This window comes from Rattus norvegicus, chromosome 2 (assembly GCF_036323735.1).
Source record: "Rattus norvegicus strain BN/NHsdMcwi chromosome 2, GRCr8, whole genome shotgun sequence".
Classification (NCBI taxonomy): domain Eukaryota; kingdom Metazoa; phylum Chordata; class Mammalia; order Rodentia; family Muridae; genus Rattus; species Rattus norvegicus.
The window spans coordinates 218867596-218881059 of record NC_086020.1 but is presented as its reverse complement, the minus strand read 5'-3'; the positions used below and the strand labels follow the sequence as shown (position 1 = coordinate 218881059).

Sequence of the window (13464 nt, the reverse complement as noted above, 5' to 3'; positions counted from 1 at the left end):
AATTTGTTTTCATATCACCTTTTTGCCCCTCTCATTTCAAAGCCTTCTCATCCCCTGTGTATTAAACTTCCCTTGTGTGCAGTAGCCCACATCAAAGTCTATATGTTCTAGGAAAAATTAACGAACTATGCTGACTGTGAGGATTATAATTACAGACTTGGAAAAGAATTTTTTTTTTTTTGGTATACTAAACTTTAATTCCCACATTGATTTCTCTCGTCAAAAGTGTGCACTGGGGTTGGGGATTTGGCTCAGTGGTAGAGTGCTTGCCTAGCAAGCGCAAGGCTCTGGGTTCGGTCCCCAGCTCCGAAAAAAAAAAAGTGTGCACTGCCGGGCTGGAGAGATGGATCCACAGTGAAGTGTGCTTGGTGCTCTTCCACAGGACCCAGCTCCAGGGACTGGGTGGCTAACACCACCTATAACTCAAGTTCCAGGGGAGCTGATGCCCTCTTATGGCCTCTATCGGTACTGCATGCAAACGGTACACACACATTCAACAGACACTCATAGTAAACCATTTAAAAGTGTGCATTATACACACCTGGCAACTTCATACAAGAGTACCCTGTGTGCCATCTTGATAGATGCATGACACCATCACCCGGATTTCCTTCTCCAGCCCCCATAGCTACACAGCATTTTGCCATTTAGCTGTTAATATAAAGCCGGGGAATTCCACACCTCACCCACTGCGGTGCACAGTGTAGAATTAGGCCACGTGATTTGTTCTCCTGGAAATCAAATCTCTTCCATCAGGTTATTCTTGCTGGGCTTTCCCCTGGTACGGTTTAATGGGAAGCAAAGTAGCCATGTGCTTTGAGGTTGGGACCTTCTTAGCCTTCTCTGCTCAAAGTGTCTTGCCTAGAGTTTGGGTAGATGACGTCTGCCTCTCAGAGAGCACACCTCAAAAGAAAGCTCTTCAAAGTTTACAAAATATTTTCCTGCTTCATGGATGCTCCTCACCCCATGGTGTCTCTGGATTAAGAAACATAAAGAGTATGTTTCCAGGAGGGCTCTCCTGTCAGTTAGGGCGCAGGTTTGCAGAGGAGAGCTTCTGGGAGAACCATTGCTACGACATCATCAGCTTGGAAGCCTGGAGCCAGGGCCAGATGGCAGGTGTGGCTCACCTTGACCTGAGATGTGGTTCCTCAGCCATGGGGCGGAGGCTAATAATTCTTCAGATGTCACCATGGCTGATGGAGCGGGTAACTGTAGCAGTCACAGCAGCTCCTGCAATGTGGCCTTTCCCCCTCCTCTTTTTCCTTCCTGGGGCCACTGCCTAACCCATTTGTGACCCAGAACACTCACTCTTATCGAACTTTCATGCACAGTCAAGTTTGGTAAACATGCCCAGTGGCAGGGAACTGGAGAGGGTGGGCACTGGACAAGAGAGGAGAGGCAGAGGCATAAGGCAGTCTCCTGTCTCCGTAAGATATGGCCCACAGGCTGGAAGTGGGTAGAAAGAGATGTAAAAACAAATCATTTTCACTTACAGAGTTTCATGAAACCTATGTCTCTTAAAAAAAAAAACAAAGTCAAAACATACCTTTGTTTTTGTTTTCTACCGGAAGAGAATGCCAGTGTGATTGAAGTGTCCTGGGACTCTTAAGTTTGTTTACCTAGTGGTTCAAACTGCCCATCGAGGCTTTCCGGAACTTACTTATTGTTGGCCACAGGAGAGTCTTTGTCCATGTCATTATCTAAACACCACCCCTACCACAGTTCCCTGCCCAAGAGTCAGTCCCCTCTGCTCCGACAGGCTGTGTCTCTAGCTGTGTCTTCCTGGAGTCCTTGGCTCCAACCCTCAGGGCAGTAACGTATTTATTATCTGTTCAGTACACCTAGGCTTCAGTACAGCTCTATACTTTTGGAATTTTAATTATCAAATAGGCTTCCCAGACTGGCAGGATATGTGTGGAACACAGCGAGCACAGGAATAATCTGGGTTAAGCAAAAGCACACACGTGTGGCCCACTTGGTTACTATTATGTCTCCTGTGCTCAACTCAATCTTGTCTTTAACCCCCAAAAATCCATGATTCTAGATTTCTACTCTATTGTTTCTTCTTTTAAAACCTTTAAATTATTTTAATGAAAGACAGTTTGCAGTACACAGCGTTGGTGTAGATGATGTCTTGTTTGTCTTTGTGACTTGGATGCATGTATTTGTACCCCGCCACAGTACATTACGTGGACCCCGGTGTTTGTTAGAGGTCTGTCGTACCCACGTGTGACTGACTTGTGGTTTATTTTCTGCGCTTCACTGTGGCATTTCCCAGAACTGTTCCGCACGCCTTTGCTCATTTTATTCTGGTGTAAGGATGTTTTGTCTCTTGGCTGGTACAGTGAGGACACTGTTGTGTGTCAGCAAGGTTCAGACTGAGGAGTTCCTCTAAGCTGGAGGTCATACCTAAGCGTGGGCAGTAGGGATAATGTTTACTTAGGATTAATTACACCGGATAACGCCAAACCAGAAGTCTGTCTGTGGCGCAGGGGTAAGCACCCCTGCTCTCCTCAACACTTCCTATTGTAGCTTTTTAAAAAGTGTTTTCTAGGGCCGGAGAGATGGCTCAGTGGTTAAGAGCACTGACTGCTCTTCCAGAGGTCCTGAGTTCAATTCCCAGCACCCACATGGTGGTTCACAACCATCTGTAATGGGATCTGATGCCCTCTTCTGATGTGTCTGAAGACAGCTACGGTGTACTTACATTCCAAGTAAATAAATTTTAAAAAAAAGTGTTTTCTAACCAAGGAGTAAATAGTTTTTCATGGGACAGAAATTCAGCTTTCCTGGTGGGTAATGACATTGAACACTTTCCATGTTTATTAGCTGGTGTGCCTCCTCTTGTGTGAAATGCCCAAGTATATATTCTTTTTTTTAAGGTTTATTTATTTATTATATAGAGGGCATCAGATCCCATTACAGATGGTTGTGAGCCACCATGTGGTTGCTGGGATTTGAACTCAGGACCTTGAGAAGAGCAGTCAGTGCTCTTCACCACTGAGGCATCTCTCCAGCCCCCCAAGTGTATATTCTTTCCTCCATGTGCAACAATTTCTTTTCTTGTTGGCTAATGGAAACTTTTTATATATTCTGGGTAGAAAGCTTTTGTCAGTTACCAAACTTACAACTTCTTCCTTTCACAAGGTATGGTGGTGCAAGCCTTTAATCCCAGCACTCAGGAAGCAGGCAGGTGAATCGCTGTGAGTTCAAGGCCAGCCTGGTCTACATCGACAGTTTCAGGCCAGTTAGGGGTACCTAGCTCAACCCTGTCTCAAAAACAAACACTTTCATCTAGTTTGCGATTTCTCATTTTATTTGCTTTTTGTTGTGGTTTTGTAAATCAGAAGTTTGTCTTTTGTAATTTAATTAAATATATCTTTTCCATTATAGCTTTCCTCTCTATTTTTTGCAAGTGTTTACAAATTCTTCCTTAATCAAAGATGATTTTTAAAAAAACCTCTTAGATTAGACATCTTACCCACAGTATTTTGTATGGCAATGTGAATACCAACCACAGTCACAATAGAAACCTGAAGTCAATTGTAATATGATCAATGTATGAACAAGGTGATCACTCAGCCATGAAAGGGAACGAATTGCTGGGCTAGGGATGTGGCTGGCTAGGGATGTGGCTCAATCGGTAAGGTGACAATGCTCATGAAGCCTGGATTTCATCTTCAGCACCACATGTATATACCAGGAATGGCGGCACCCAGCGCCTGGGAGGTAGAAGCAGGAGCAGTGGAGTTCAAGGTCATCCTGGGCTACAAATGGAGGTACAAGTCAGCCTGAAATACCAGAAATGCTGTCTGAATGAGTAAACACAACGTCAACAACCTGAAGAAGGGAAATACTGACCCATGCTAGCACTAACATGGGAATAGCATGATACCGCCTGAGAGAAAGATAGTGGTGCGGTGTGACCCCATTTCCACAAATGACCAGAACGGGCACATCCATGGATCTAGAAAGCACATTGATGGATGCGGGAGGTGAGAAAGGGATGCACAATGACCCCTGACTACGTATGTGGCTCCCTTTTGAGGTTGTAGAATATTCTGGGGTTAGGTACTAAAGATGGTTGTACCATAAACCACTGAACTGTAAACATCACAATGGCAGTGTTTGATATGTGAATTTTATCTCAAAACTTGTCTTCCCTTCGGCTACACATTACTCTGTAATGATCAAGCCTCTATACGGGTGTGGCTTTCTGTTGGGCTCCTTGAGTACTTACTAGGTTGATTTCTCCAAGTGCCAATAATAATTTGTGTAAGAAGTTATATGATCTAATATCATTTAATATTAACTATTGGTATTTGGAGTTACAATTTTCTCTCTCTCCTCCATTATTTTTCCCCTTATCTGGTATGTCTAGATTCTGTTTTATTTTGGTTTAGCCCCACACACTCTACCACTGAGCCACATGTCTAGCCATTCATTATTCTTCCACGTAAATTTGAGGGTGACCTCTGAGGTCACACATGGATACATGAACAGAGATGTTGAGATTTTTTCCTTGGTATTGCCTTTAAGTTATATATTCATTTGGGAAGAATTTGATGTCTTAACAATATTGAGTTTTTGAGGACATAAATATGGACTACCTTCCCACGGGCCTGGGATATCTTTCAATTAAGTTTTTTAACGTCTTCTTCTAAGATCCCTGCACATTTGTTACTTAAAGTATCCTAGGCACTGTTTATATAGATAGAGATATATAGTTAGAGATAAAGATATAAATATGTGATTTTTACGATACCACATTGTATTTTATGCCATGGCAACTGTGCTTTTATTAAATTTTATTTTTAATAACTAATTGCTTTTAGGACTGCATCTTTGGTTTGTTCACTGTGTGGTGTTCCTATTACTCTCCTCATAGGAAACATTTTAAGTTACTCACTAAATTTCAGATTATAGAATCTATAAATTTATATTCTTGATTTCTTTTGACTTATATCTTATTAGAATCGCTATTTTGTTGGTGTTTCCAAAATTATTTATATTCAGTATTCCTAATATTTTAAAATTTATTTGTTTTATTACACATACATTGATGTTTTGCCTGCACGAGAATGTCAGATCCCCAAGAACTAGAGTTACAAACAGCTGTCATCCACCATGTGAGCGCGGGGACTCCAACTGAGTCCTCTGGAAGAGCATTCAGTGCTCTTAACCACTGAGCCATCTCTTCAGCTCCATTCCTAATGTTTTATTAGCTTGTAAAAAGAATATTATAAATAATATTCTCTCTCCAGATTTTTTTTATTCCTAGTCCAGTTTTCGTCTCTGATCTCTCAGTCAAGTTTGTCAGCAGTTGGTCAATGTTGTTCTTCTTTTGAAAGAGTCAGTACGTTATTTTGTTGACATTCCTGTTGAATTTTTAAAACCTGTGTCTCTGTACACAGGGTTGTGTGTGCGTGTGTGTGTGTGTGCGTGCGTGTGTGTGTGTGTGTGTGTGTGTGTGTGTACATGCATGTGCATGTTTGTATGTGTGAGAGCCAGCACATGCCTGCTATGGCACACTTGTGGAGGTCAGAGGACGACCTCAGATGTCTGTCCTCACTTTACACTTTGTTTGAGATTGGGCCCATTTTACCACTGTGTGCTGGGTTAGGGGCCTCTCAGTTCACTGCAGGAGCACTGTGGTTCTGACTTCTGTGGGCTCTGGGAGTCTGACCTCAAGCCCCCCGCAAAGGCTGTGCCCTCTCAGCACTCTCCATCCCCAGAGTGAGCATTTTTAATATAAATTTCTGCTGTTTGTTTTGTTCTTCTTTTCAGACTTTTTCTGTTTACCACGGTGCCCAGTTTATGCTGTGCTAGGGATTGAACCTGGGGCCTCATGCATGCTAAGTAAACACTCTGCCAACTGGGCTACAGCCCTCTCGCTGAAGCGCTCTCTCTCTCTCTCTCTCTCTCTCTCTCTCTCTCTGTGTGTGTGTGTGTGTGTGTGTGTGTGTGTGTGTGTGTGTGTGTGGTGCTGGGGATAGAATCAACTCAAAGCTTGTGTATGACAAGGAAACACCCTAGCACTAAGCTCTATACCCAGCCCTTAACCCTGCCACTTTTGGCTCACATGTATTTAGTCTATGAATCAAACAAGGTCAGAAGTGCTGTGGATTCCCGGTAACCTGACCATAATCTAATGAAGTGACTATCAGTGTATTTTCTCTGATATTTTGTACAGATGCATAAAGCTTCCTCTTTGTTGTTATTTTTCTAATATATTTTTGCCTGCTTGTCTGTGTTCTTTCTATATTTTTCCTGCACTCTTATGCTCTAGAAGATGCAGATAACCACTATAGGAAAGCTTAAATGAATATTTATTTCACATGTATGGGGGTTTGGCCAGAATGTGTGTATGTATGCATATCACTTGCTTGCACAGTGCCTGTGGAAGCCAGAAGAAGGACTCTGGTATCCATTTGATCCCCTAGATCTGGAGTTACAGACTGTTGTGAGCTGACATGTGGGCGCTGGGAATCAAACTTGTGTTCTCTGAAAAAAGAGCCATTTGCTCTTCACTGCTGAGCCATCTCTCCAACCTCCACTTCCAACGCAATCCTTCTTTACCTTTTAACCGAAGGAATTTTTAGAAATACTAATATATTTCAAGGTTATGTTGAACATCCTAGTTTGTCCTTTGCGTTCATTCTTACTCGTTTCTTATTTCATTTTCTTTTTTTTCTTTTTCTTTTATTTATTCATTTATTTTATATATAAGTACACTGTAGCTGTCTTCAGATACACCAGAAGAGGGCATCAGATCCCTTTACAGATGGTTGTGAGCCACCATGTGGTTGCTGGGAATTGAACTCATGACCTCTGGAAGAGCAGTCGGGTGCTCTTAACCGCTGAGCCATCTCTCCAGCCCTCTTATTTCATTTTCTTATGCAAGACTTCATTTTTTATTCTACTAATTTCAGAGTTTTTATGTTTTATCTCAAATTTTATGGGTTTTCCTAGACCTTTTATTACAGTCTAAATTAAACTCTCCCTTCCACCTGACCAAATCACAGACCTAAAAACTCGTTAATGTCAATTAATGTTATGACTTATATAATGTTTGTATTTTCACTTCTGTATTTTCTTTGTTTGTCTTACCTTCTTGTGTGTGTGTGTACACCATGTGCATGTCTAGTGCCCAGGGAGGTCAGGAGGCATCATATCCTCTGGAACTGCTGTCACAGGTGATTGTAAGCTGTCACGTGGGTGCTGGAAACTAAGCCCAGAACCTCTGGAAGAGCAGCCAGTGTTCTCAACTCCTGGACTGTCTCTCCAGTTCCTCACCTAGTGTTTTTCAACTGGCAAAGTATACAGCATAGCGTTCTCAAGTGTGTAAACCCTGTGGCATGTATGTAACATGTATTATTACGTGTTGATTTTTGTGGTGAGATCATTTAAAAATGTACTCAGAGGTTTTCAAGCATTTAACATGTCATTGGCTATAATGACCCCGTGGTACGGTGAATCCCTTGGGCTCTTGTGTAATTGAACATTTATATTCTTTGGCCAACATCTCATTCTGCGCTCTCCCAATGCCTTCCAGTCTGAGGATCATCCCGGTTCCCTCTGCCCCTGTGGACCTGACATGTTTAGATTGCACACCCGGGGGAGACAGTTGTGGCGCTGGCCCTTCCATATCTGGCTTGTTTCGCCCAAATCCGTGCTCTCTAGGTTCAGTTTCATTGTCCCAAATGGCGGGGTTTCTTCCCTTTTTAAAGTTAAGTGTGATTCCATGTGTATAGCTCTTCCTAAAAGGTTCACGGCTGTTGGCGTATGCTGACTGCTTGTCTTGCCTCCTGCGAATGACACTGCAATGAGGAGCATTATGGGATTGCTGCAGCTGCTTTGTGCACCCAGTGTTGTTCAGATTCAGCTAAGAACTTACTGTTTAAGCTTTTCAGAGTTCGTCTAGTAATGGCCCCTCGATTTTTGTTTTTACGTGGCAAGGCATCCCTGTACCAACACACCGAAGGGTTTCATTTTGCGTTCCTGTTTCCGTTGCTGTTTTTACTCAGACACCTATAAATCCGTGTACTTGTTCAGCAGGTAATTCTTTCTCTCAGGCTGCTTCAGGGTCTTCTGTGTCTTCTGTGGTCTCTTATTCCACCTCGATATCTCAAGGCACAGGGTTGTTCTCATTCATGGTCTCGCTTGAGGGACGCGGACATCTTGACGGTTTCCTTCTCCTGCCCAGAAAGCTCTAGAAGGTATTTAGTTCTCTGAACACTTCCTCTTCTCCCTCTTCTTCCCATCCAGGATCGAGTAGACGCACATTAGGCCTTTCTAGCAATCGCTTCTTCTTCTTCTTTTTTTTTTTAAACCTCTTTTAGATTTTAGATGCCGTTCTCTTTTTCCGCTGCATTTCAGATGATGTGTTCTGATTTATCATCCAGCTCAGATTCTGTCTTAGGCTAGAGGTGACGTCATCAACATTTCTCATGGATCGAACTTCAAACCCTTAATAATTTTACGTTTCAGTTATATAAATCCTAACCTTTATTTAACCTGTATACTTTTTAGATAATTCTTTTTTAATCATATTTTACTAAGGCCCACCACCCTCTCATACGTAAATTCACCCTGATGTCGAAATAAGATAGAATAACATGTGGTGTTTGTCTTTCTGCATCTGGACTGGTTTCTTAACATGATGATCTCCAGCCAGATCCAGTCTTTGGTGAAAGCTATGGTTTCGGTTTTTTTTTTTTCAGTTGACTGAAATTCCACCGTGTATATGTGCCATGTCTTTTCTGTTCTGCTGGTGGTCATCGGGGCTATTCAGTTTCTTAGCAGCTGTGAGTACTGCAATTATCCACATGATGCAAAACGCTCTGTGTGGGATGCTGACACGGAGGAGATACTCAGGAGTCATGTCACTGAATCATATGCTACCATAGGAACCTTCGTGGTCACTTCCATAGTGACTGAACCGCTTTATACCCACCAACGGTGTTCAAGGACTCCACTCCTCCATCCTCCCCGGACTTTGCTTTCACTAATCGCCTTGATAAAAGCCATTCTGCTTGGGGCGAGGTAGAATGTTAAGCAGTTTTGATTCTCATTTTCCTGATGGCTAATGATGTTGAACAGTTTTTCAAACATTTACTGGCCATTTGCGTTCCCCCTTTGGAGAACTATCTACTCAGCTCACGAGCCAGTCTATTGAGTGGATGAGTGGTTCATTGGTGTTTAAATTGTGAGCTACATATTCTGGGTGAAAGTTCCTAGTGCAAGGAATGCTTTGGTGAAGACGTTCCCAGTGCATAGGCTATCTTTTCAGTCTGGTAACTGTTTCCTTTGCCATGTAAAAGCCTTCTAATTTCATACCATCTGATTTTTTGGTTTTTGAAATTATCTCATGGTATCGGAGTACTTTTCAGGACGTCCTTGTCTATGCCTTAATCTTGAGTGTTTTACTTAAGTAGTCCTTTAGTAATTTCAAATTTTCTGGTTTGGCATTAAGCTTTTGATCCATTTTGAATTGATTTTTATGGAATTAGGATCGAGCTTCCTTTGTCTGTATGTGGATACCAAGTGTCTTAACATCATTGGGTGAAGAAGATGTCTTTTTTTGCAATGTGTGAATTTTTTTTAATATATGGTGTGTGAGTACGTGTGTGTGTGTGTGTGTGTGTGCGTGTGCGTGTGCGTGTGTGTGTGTGTTAGTGCATGTGTGGAAGACAGAGCAAAATGTAACAGGAGTCAGTTCTCTCCTTCCACAATGTCAGTCCCAAAGATCAAGCAGGATGTCAAGCTTGGTGGCTAGTGGCCTTACCCGTTGAGCCGTCTTGCCATCCCCACTGTGACACTTTGCTTGTGAGTATGTGGCCGTGACTGTGTGAGCTCATTCCTGGATCTCCAAGTCGATTGCATTGACTTCCATGTCTGCTTTTGCGCCGGGGCCATGCAGCCTTTGTTTTTCATGGCTCTTAGTATTCAAGATCAGGTCGCTCGATGCCTCTGGTATACTTTTGATTTAGGATTGCTTTGCATAAATTTGGGTTTCTTTTCCTACTTCGGTATGCATTTTAGCTCTATGCCTGTGAGGAATGTGATTCGGATTGGTGAATCTATAGATGGTTCATCAACACTATCAATTTTTCTACATTGTTGATGCTGCTAAACTTGCGAGCGTGGGAGGTTTTTTCCATCTTCCAGTGTCATCTTCAATTTCTGTCTTCAGTGATCTGAAGTTTCTTTATACAGATAGCTCAGCTCCTCAGTTAGGTTTACTGCTGGACATTCCATTTATTCACTTAAGAATCTATTAGGAGTGGGATAGCCCTGCCCTCAATTCTTTTTCTTGACAAATTCATTAGTAGTATCTAGAAAATATTCTGACTTGCGCATGTTGATTTTGTACCCTGCTCCTTTCCTAAAGGTGTTTACCAGATTTAAGAGTTTTTGGTTGAATGGCTGCTCCCCCCACCCCCATATGACTACATTGTCACTGTCTTCAGACACACCAGAAGAGGGCATCAGATCCCATGACAGATGGCTGTGAGCCACCATGTGGTTGCTGGGAATTGAACTCAGGACCTCTGGAGGAGCAGTCAGTGCTCTTAACCGCTGAGCCATCTCTCCAGCCCATCGTTGGGGTTTTAATGCAAATAGGGGTGCATTGGCTTCTGTTCCTAATTATATACCTTCTATCTCTTTGTCCTGTCTCATTCTATCTAAAGCCTTGAGAGCTGTCTTTAGCAAGAGAATTGAGTATAGACACCCTTCTTTTGGTCCTGATTTTAGAGGAAATGCTTTGAGATTTTTCTCCATTTAGTGTGATGACTATAGGATAGCTCACCATAGACCTTCGTACGTTTGTATGTGTGAGGCCTTCTTTTCCTGGTTTCTTCAGGGCTTCTATCAGAAAGAGATGTTGAACTTTGTCAAAGGTTTCGGAATCTATTAAGCATGTGATTTCTTCTTAATCACACTTATGTGCTGTGTTTCCTTTACCAAATAGCAGATTGATAACCACTTTTGCATCCCTGGGGTATAACAAACTAGGACATGGTGTATGAATACTATTCACCAAAAGAAGTATTGATGTTAAAACAAGATCCAACAAGATGGCTCAGAAGGTAAAGACATTTCCCATGCAAACCTGGCTAGTGGGGTTTCCTCCCTGGTACCCACACGAAGGTGGGAAGGAAAGACCTGGCTCCATAGAATTGTGCACACACACTAGTAAAATTGGTATGTTTCGAAGAAAATTTACATCTAGCTACTTCCTTGGCTTAACAACCATCATTCCGTGTTTACCTGGCTTCCGGGTTGATGACATATGAGACTTCCACTCTGACTCTCACGTGTGCACCTTTGCAGACAAGTTGCCATTTTCCCTTATAGCTTTCCATCTTGTTTCTTAGCTCTGTGCTTCCGATGTCTTGACTGAACTGTGCTGTGGAGAAGTTCTACTCGGATGATGCCTACTGGAGTCTAAAGTGCCTCCTGTGTGTTTGGATGTCCACTTTTCCCGTGTCTCGCAAATGTTCTGCTATCATTTCACAGAATGGATTTTCTTTCTCTTCCATTTTTTTTTTTGGTTCTTTTTTTCGGAGCTGGGGATCAAACCGAGGGCCTTGCGCTTCCTAGGCAAGCGCTCTACCACTGAGCTAAATCCCCAACCCCTCCTTTCTCTTCCATTTTATCTTAACTCCTTTTTCTACCATGAGTTCTTGTCTGCCTGTCTTTTCTTTTTTAATATTTTTCCCCTTTTCCATTAATTTATTTATTCATATCCAGATTGTAGCCCCCCACTCCCGTTTCTCTCTCTCATGTACTCCTTCCCTTCATCTTCCCTCCCCTTCTCTTCTGAAAAGTGGGACCCCTCCCCACCCCTGTACCAACCCTGCAAAACTAGGCGCATCCTCTCCCACTGAGGCAGTGTAGTTAGAGGAACGGGATCACAGGTAGGCAACAGAGTTCAGGACAGTCCCTGCTCCAGTTGTTAGGGGGCCTGCATGAAGGCCACACTGCATTTTTGCCACATATGTGGTGGTGGTGGGGGGCGTTAGGTCTAGCCCATGTATGCTCTTTGGTTGGTGGTTCAGTCTCTGGGAGCCCCTAAAGGTCCAGATTAGTTGACTCTGTTGATCTTCCTGTGGAGTTCCTATCCTCTCCAGGTCCCTCAGTCCTTCCCTCAACTCTTCCACAAGACAGCTGAGCTCTATCTAACGTTTAGCTGTGGGTCTCTTCATCTGTTTCAGTCAGCTGCTGGGTGGAGCCTCTCAGAGGACAGTTATGCTGGGCTCCTGTTTGCAAGCATAACAGAGTATCATTAATAATGTCAGGGACCTGTTCTTGCCAATGGGATGAGTTTCAAGTTGGGCCAATCATTGATTGACCATTCCTTCAGTCTCTACTCTATCTTTGTCCCTGAATGTCTTCTAGGCAGGACACATTTTGGGCCAAGGGTTTTGTGGGTGGGTTAGTGTCCTTACCTTTCCTCTGGGAGCCCTGCCTGGCTATAGGAGGTGCCACTTCAGACCTCCATAACATCCACTGCTAGGAGTCTCAGCTCGAGTCCCCCTCATAGACTCCTTGGAGTCTCCATCCCTAGAGAAGCCCCCCATCCCCACCTCAGGGATTTCCATCCACTCTCCAGCCCCACTCTGGCCAGCTCTCCGTACACCTGATTTCCCTCCTCCCATTCCTCTCTCCATCCCCTCTCCCACCCAGTTCCCTTCTTCCCTCTACCTCTGGTCACCATTTTCCCTTCTGAGATTCAAGCATCCTCTCTTGGGGTCTTTTGTTATTCAGCTTCTTTGGGTCTGTGGTTTGATCCTTTGGTTTGATTTCTTGATAGAATCCCAGCTGTGGGCATTGAGATCATTGTCATTTACTTTCTTTTCTCTCTTGTTGTTTGAGGATGATATTTTCTCAATGTTGTGTGACATCCTCATATTTTCTCCTTTGCTTGGTCAAATCTATTAGTGATGTTTTCACTGTGTTTTTATTTTGGCTCATTGGTGGTTTTAAATATTTTATTTATTTATTATATATGAGTACACTGTAGCTGCCTTTAGACACACCAGAAGAGGGCATCAGATCCCATTACAGATGGTTGTGAGCCACCATGTGGTTGCTGGGATTTGAACTCAGGACCTCTGGAAGAGCACTCGGTGCTCTTAACCTCTGAGCCATCTCTCCAACCCCCTCATTGGTGGTTTTATTTCTCAACATTTATACTTTGTTTCCAAACCTCAATTTCCTTGATACAGTTTCTTCTATGTCGGTAACGTTCTCAGCCATATCCTTGAGCTAATGTTCGCTTTTATGTTACTCACATTACTCTCTAAGACCTCGATTGAGTTTGTGTGCTTCTTTGAGTCCCTTTTAAAGTGATTGGTCATTTTTAGAAAACATTTAAAATTTTTTTTCTCTATTTTATGTATATGGGTGTTTTGCTTGCATGTATGTGTAGCACATGTGTGCCTGGTGCCTTCTGAG

General features: G+C 42.9%; 1 protein-coding gene across 5 annotated transcripts in view; it reads left to right on the top strand.

Annotated features, from left to right (window-relative positions):
* The window catches only part of Alpk1 (alpha-kinase 1), a 122589-nt gene that overhangs the window by 42954 nt on the left and 66171 nt on the right, over positions 1-13464 (top strand). The window lies entirely within an intron of this gene.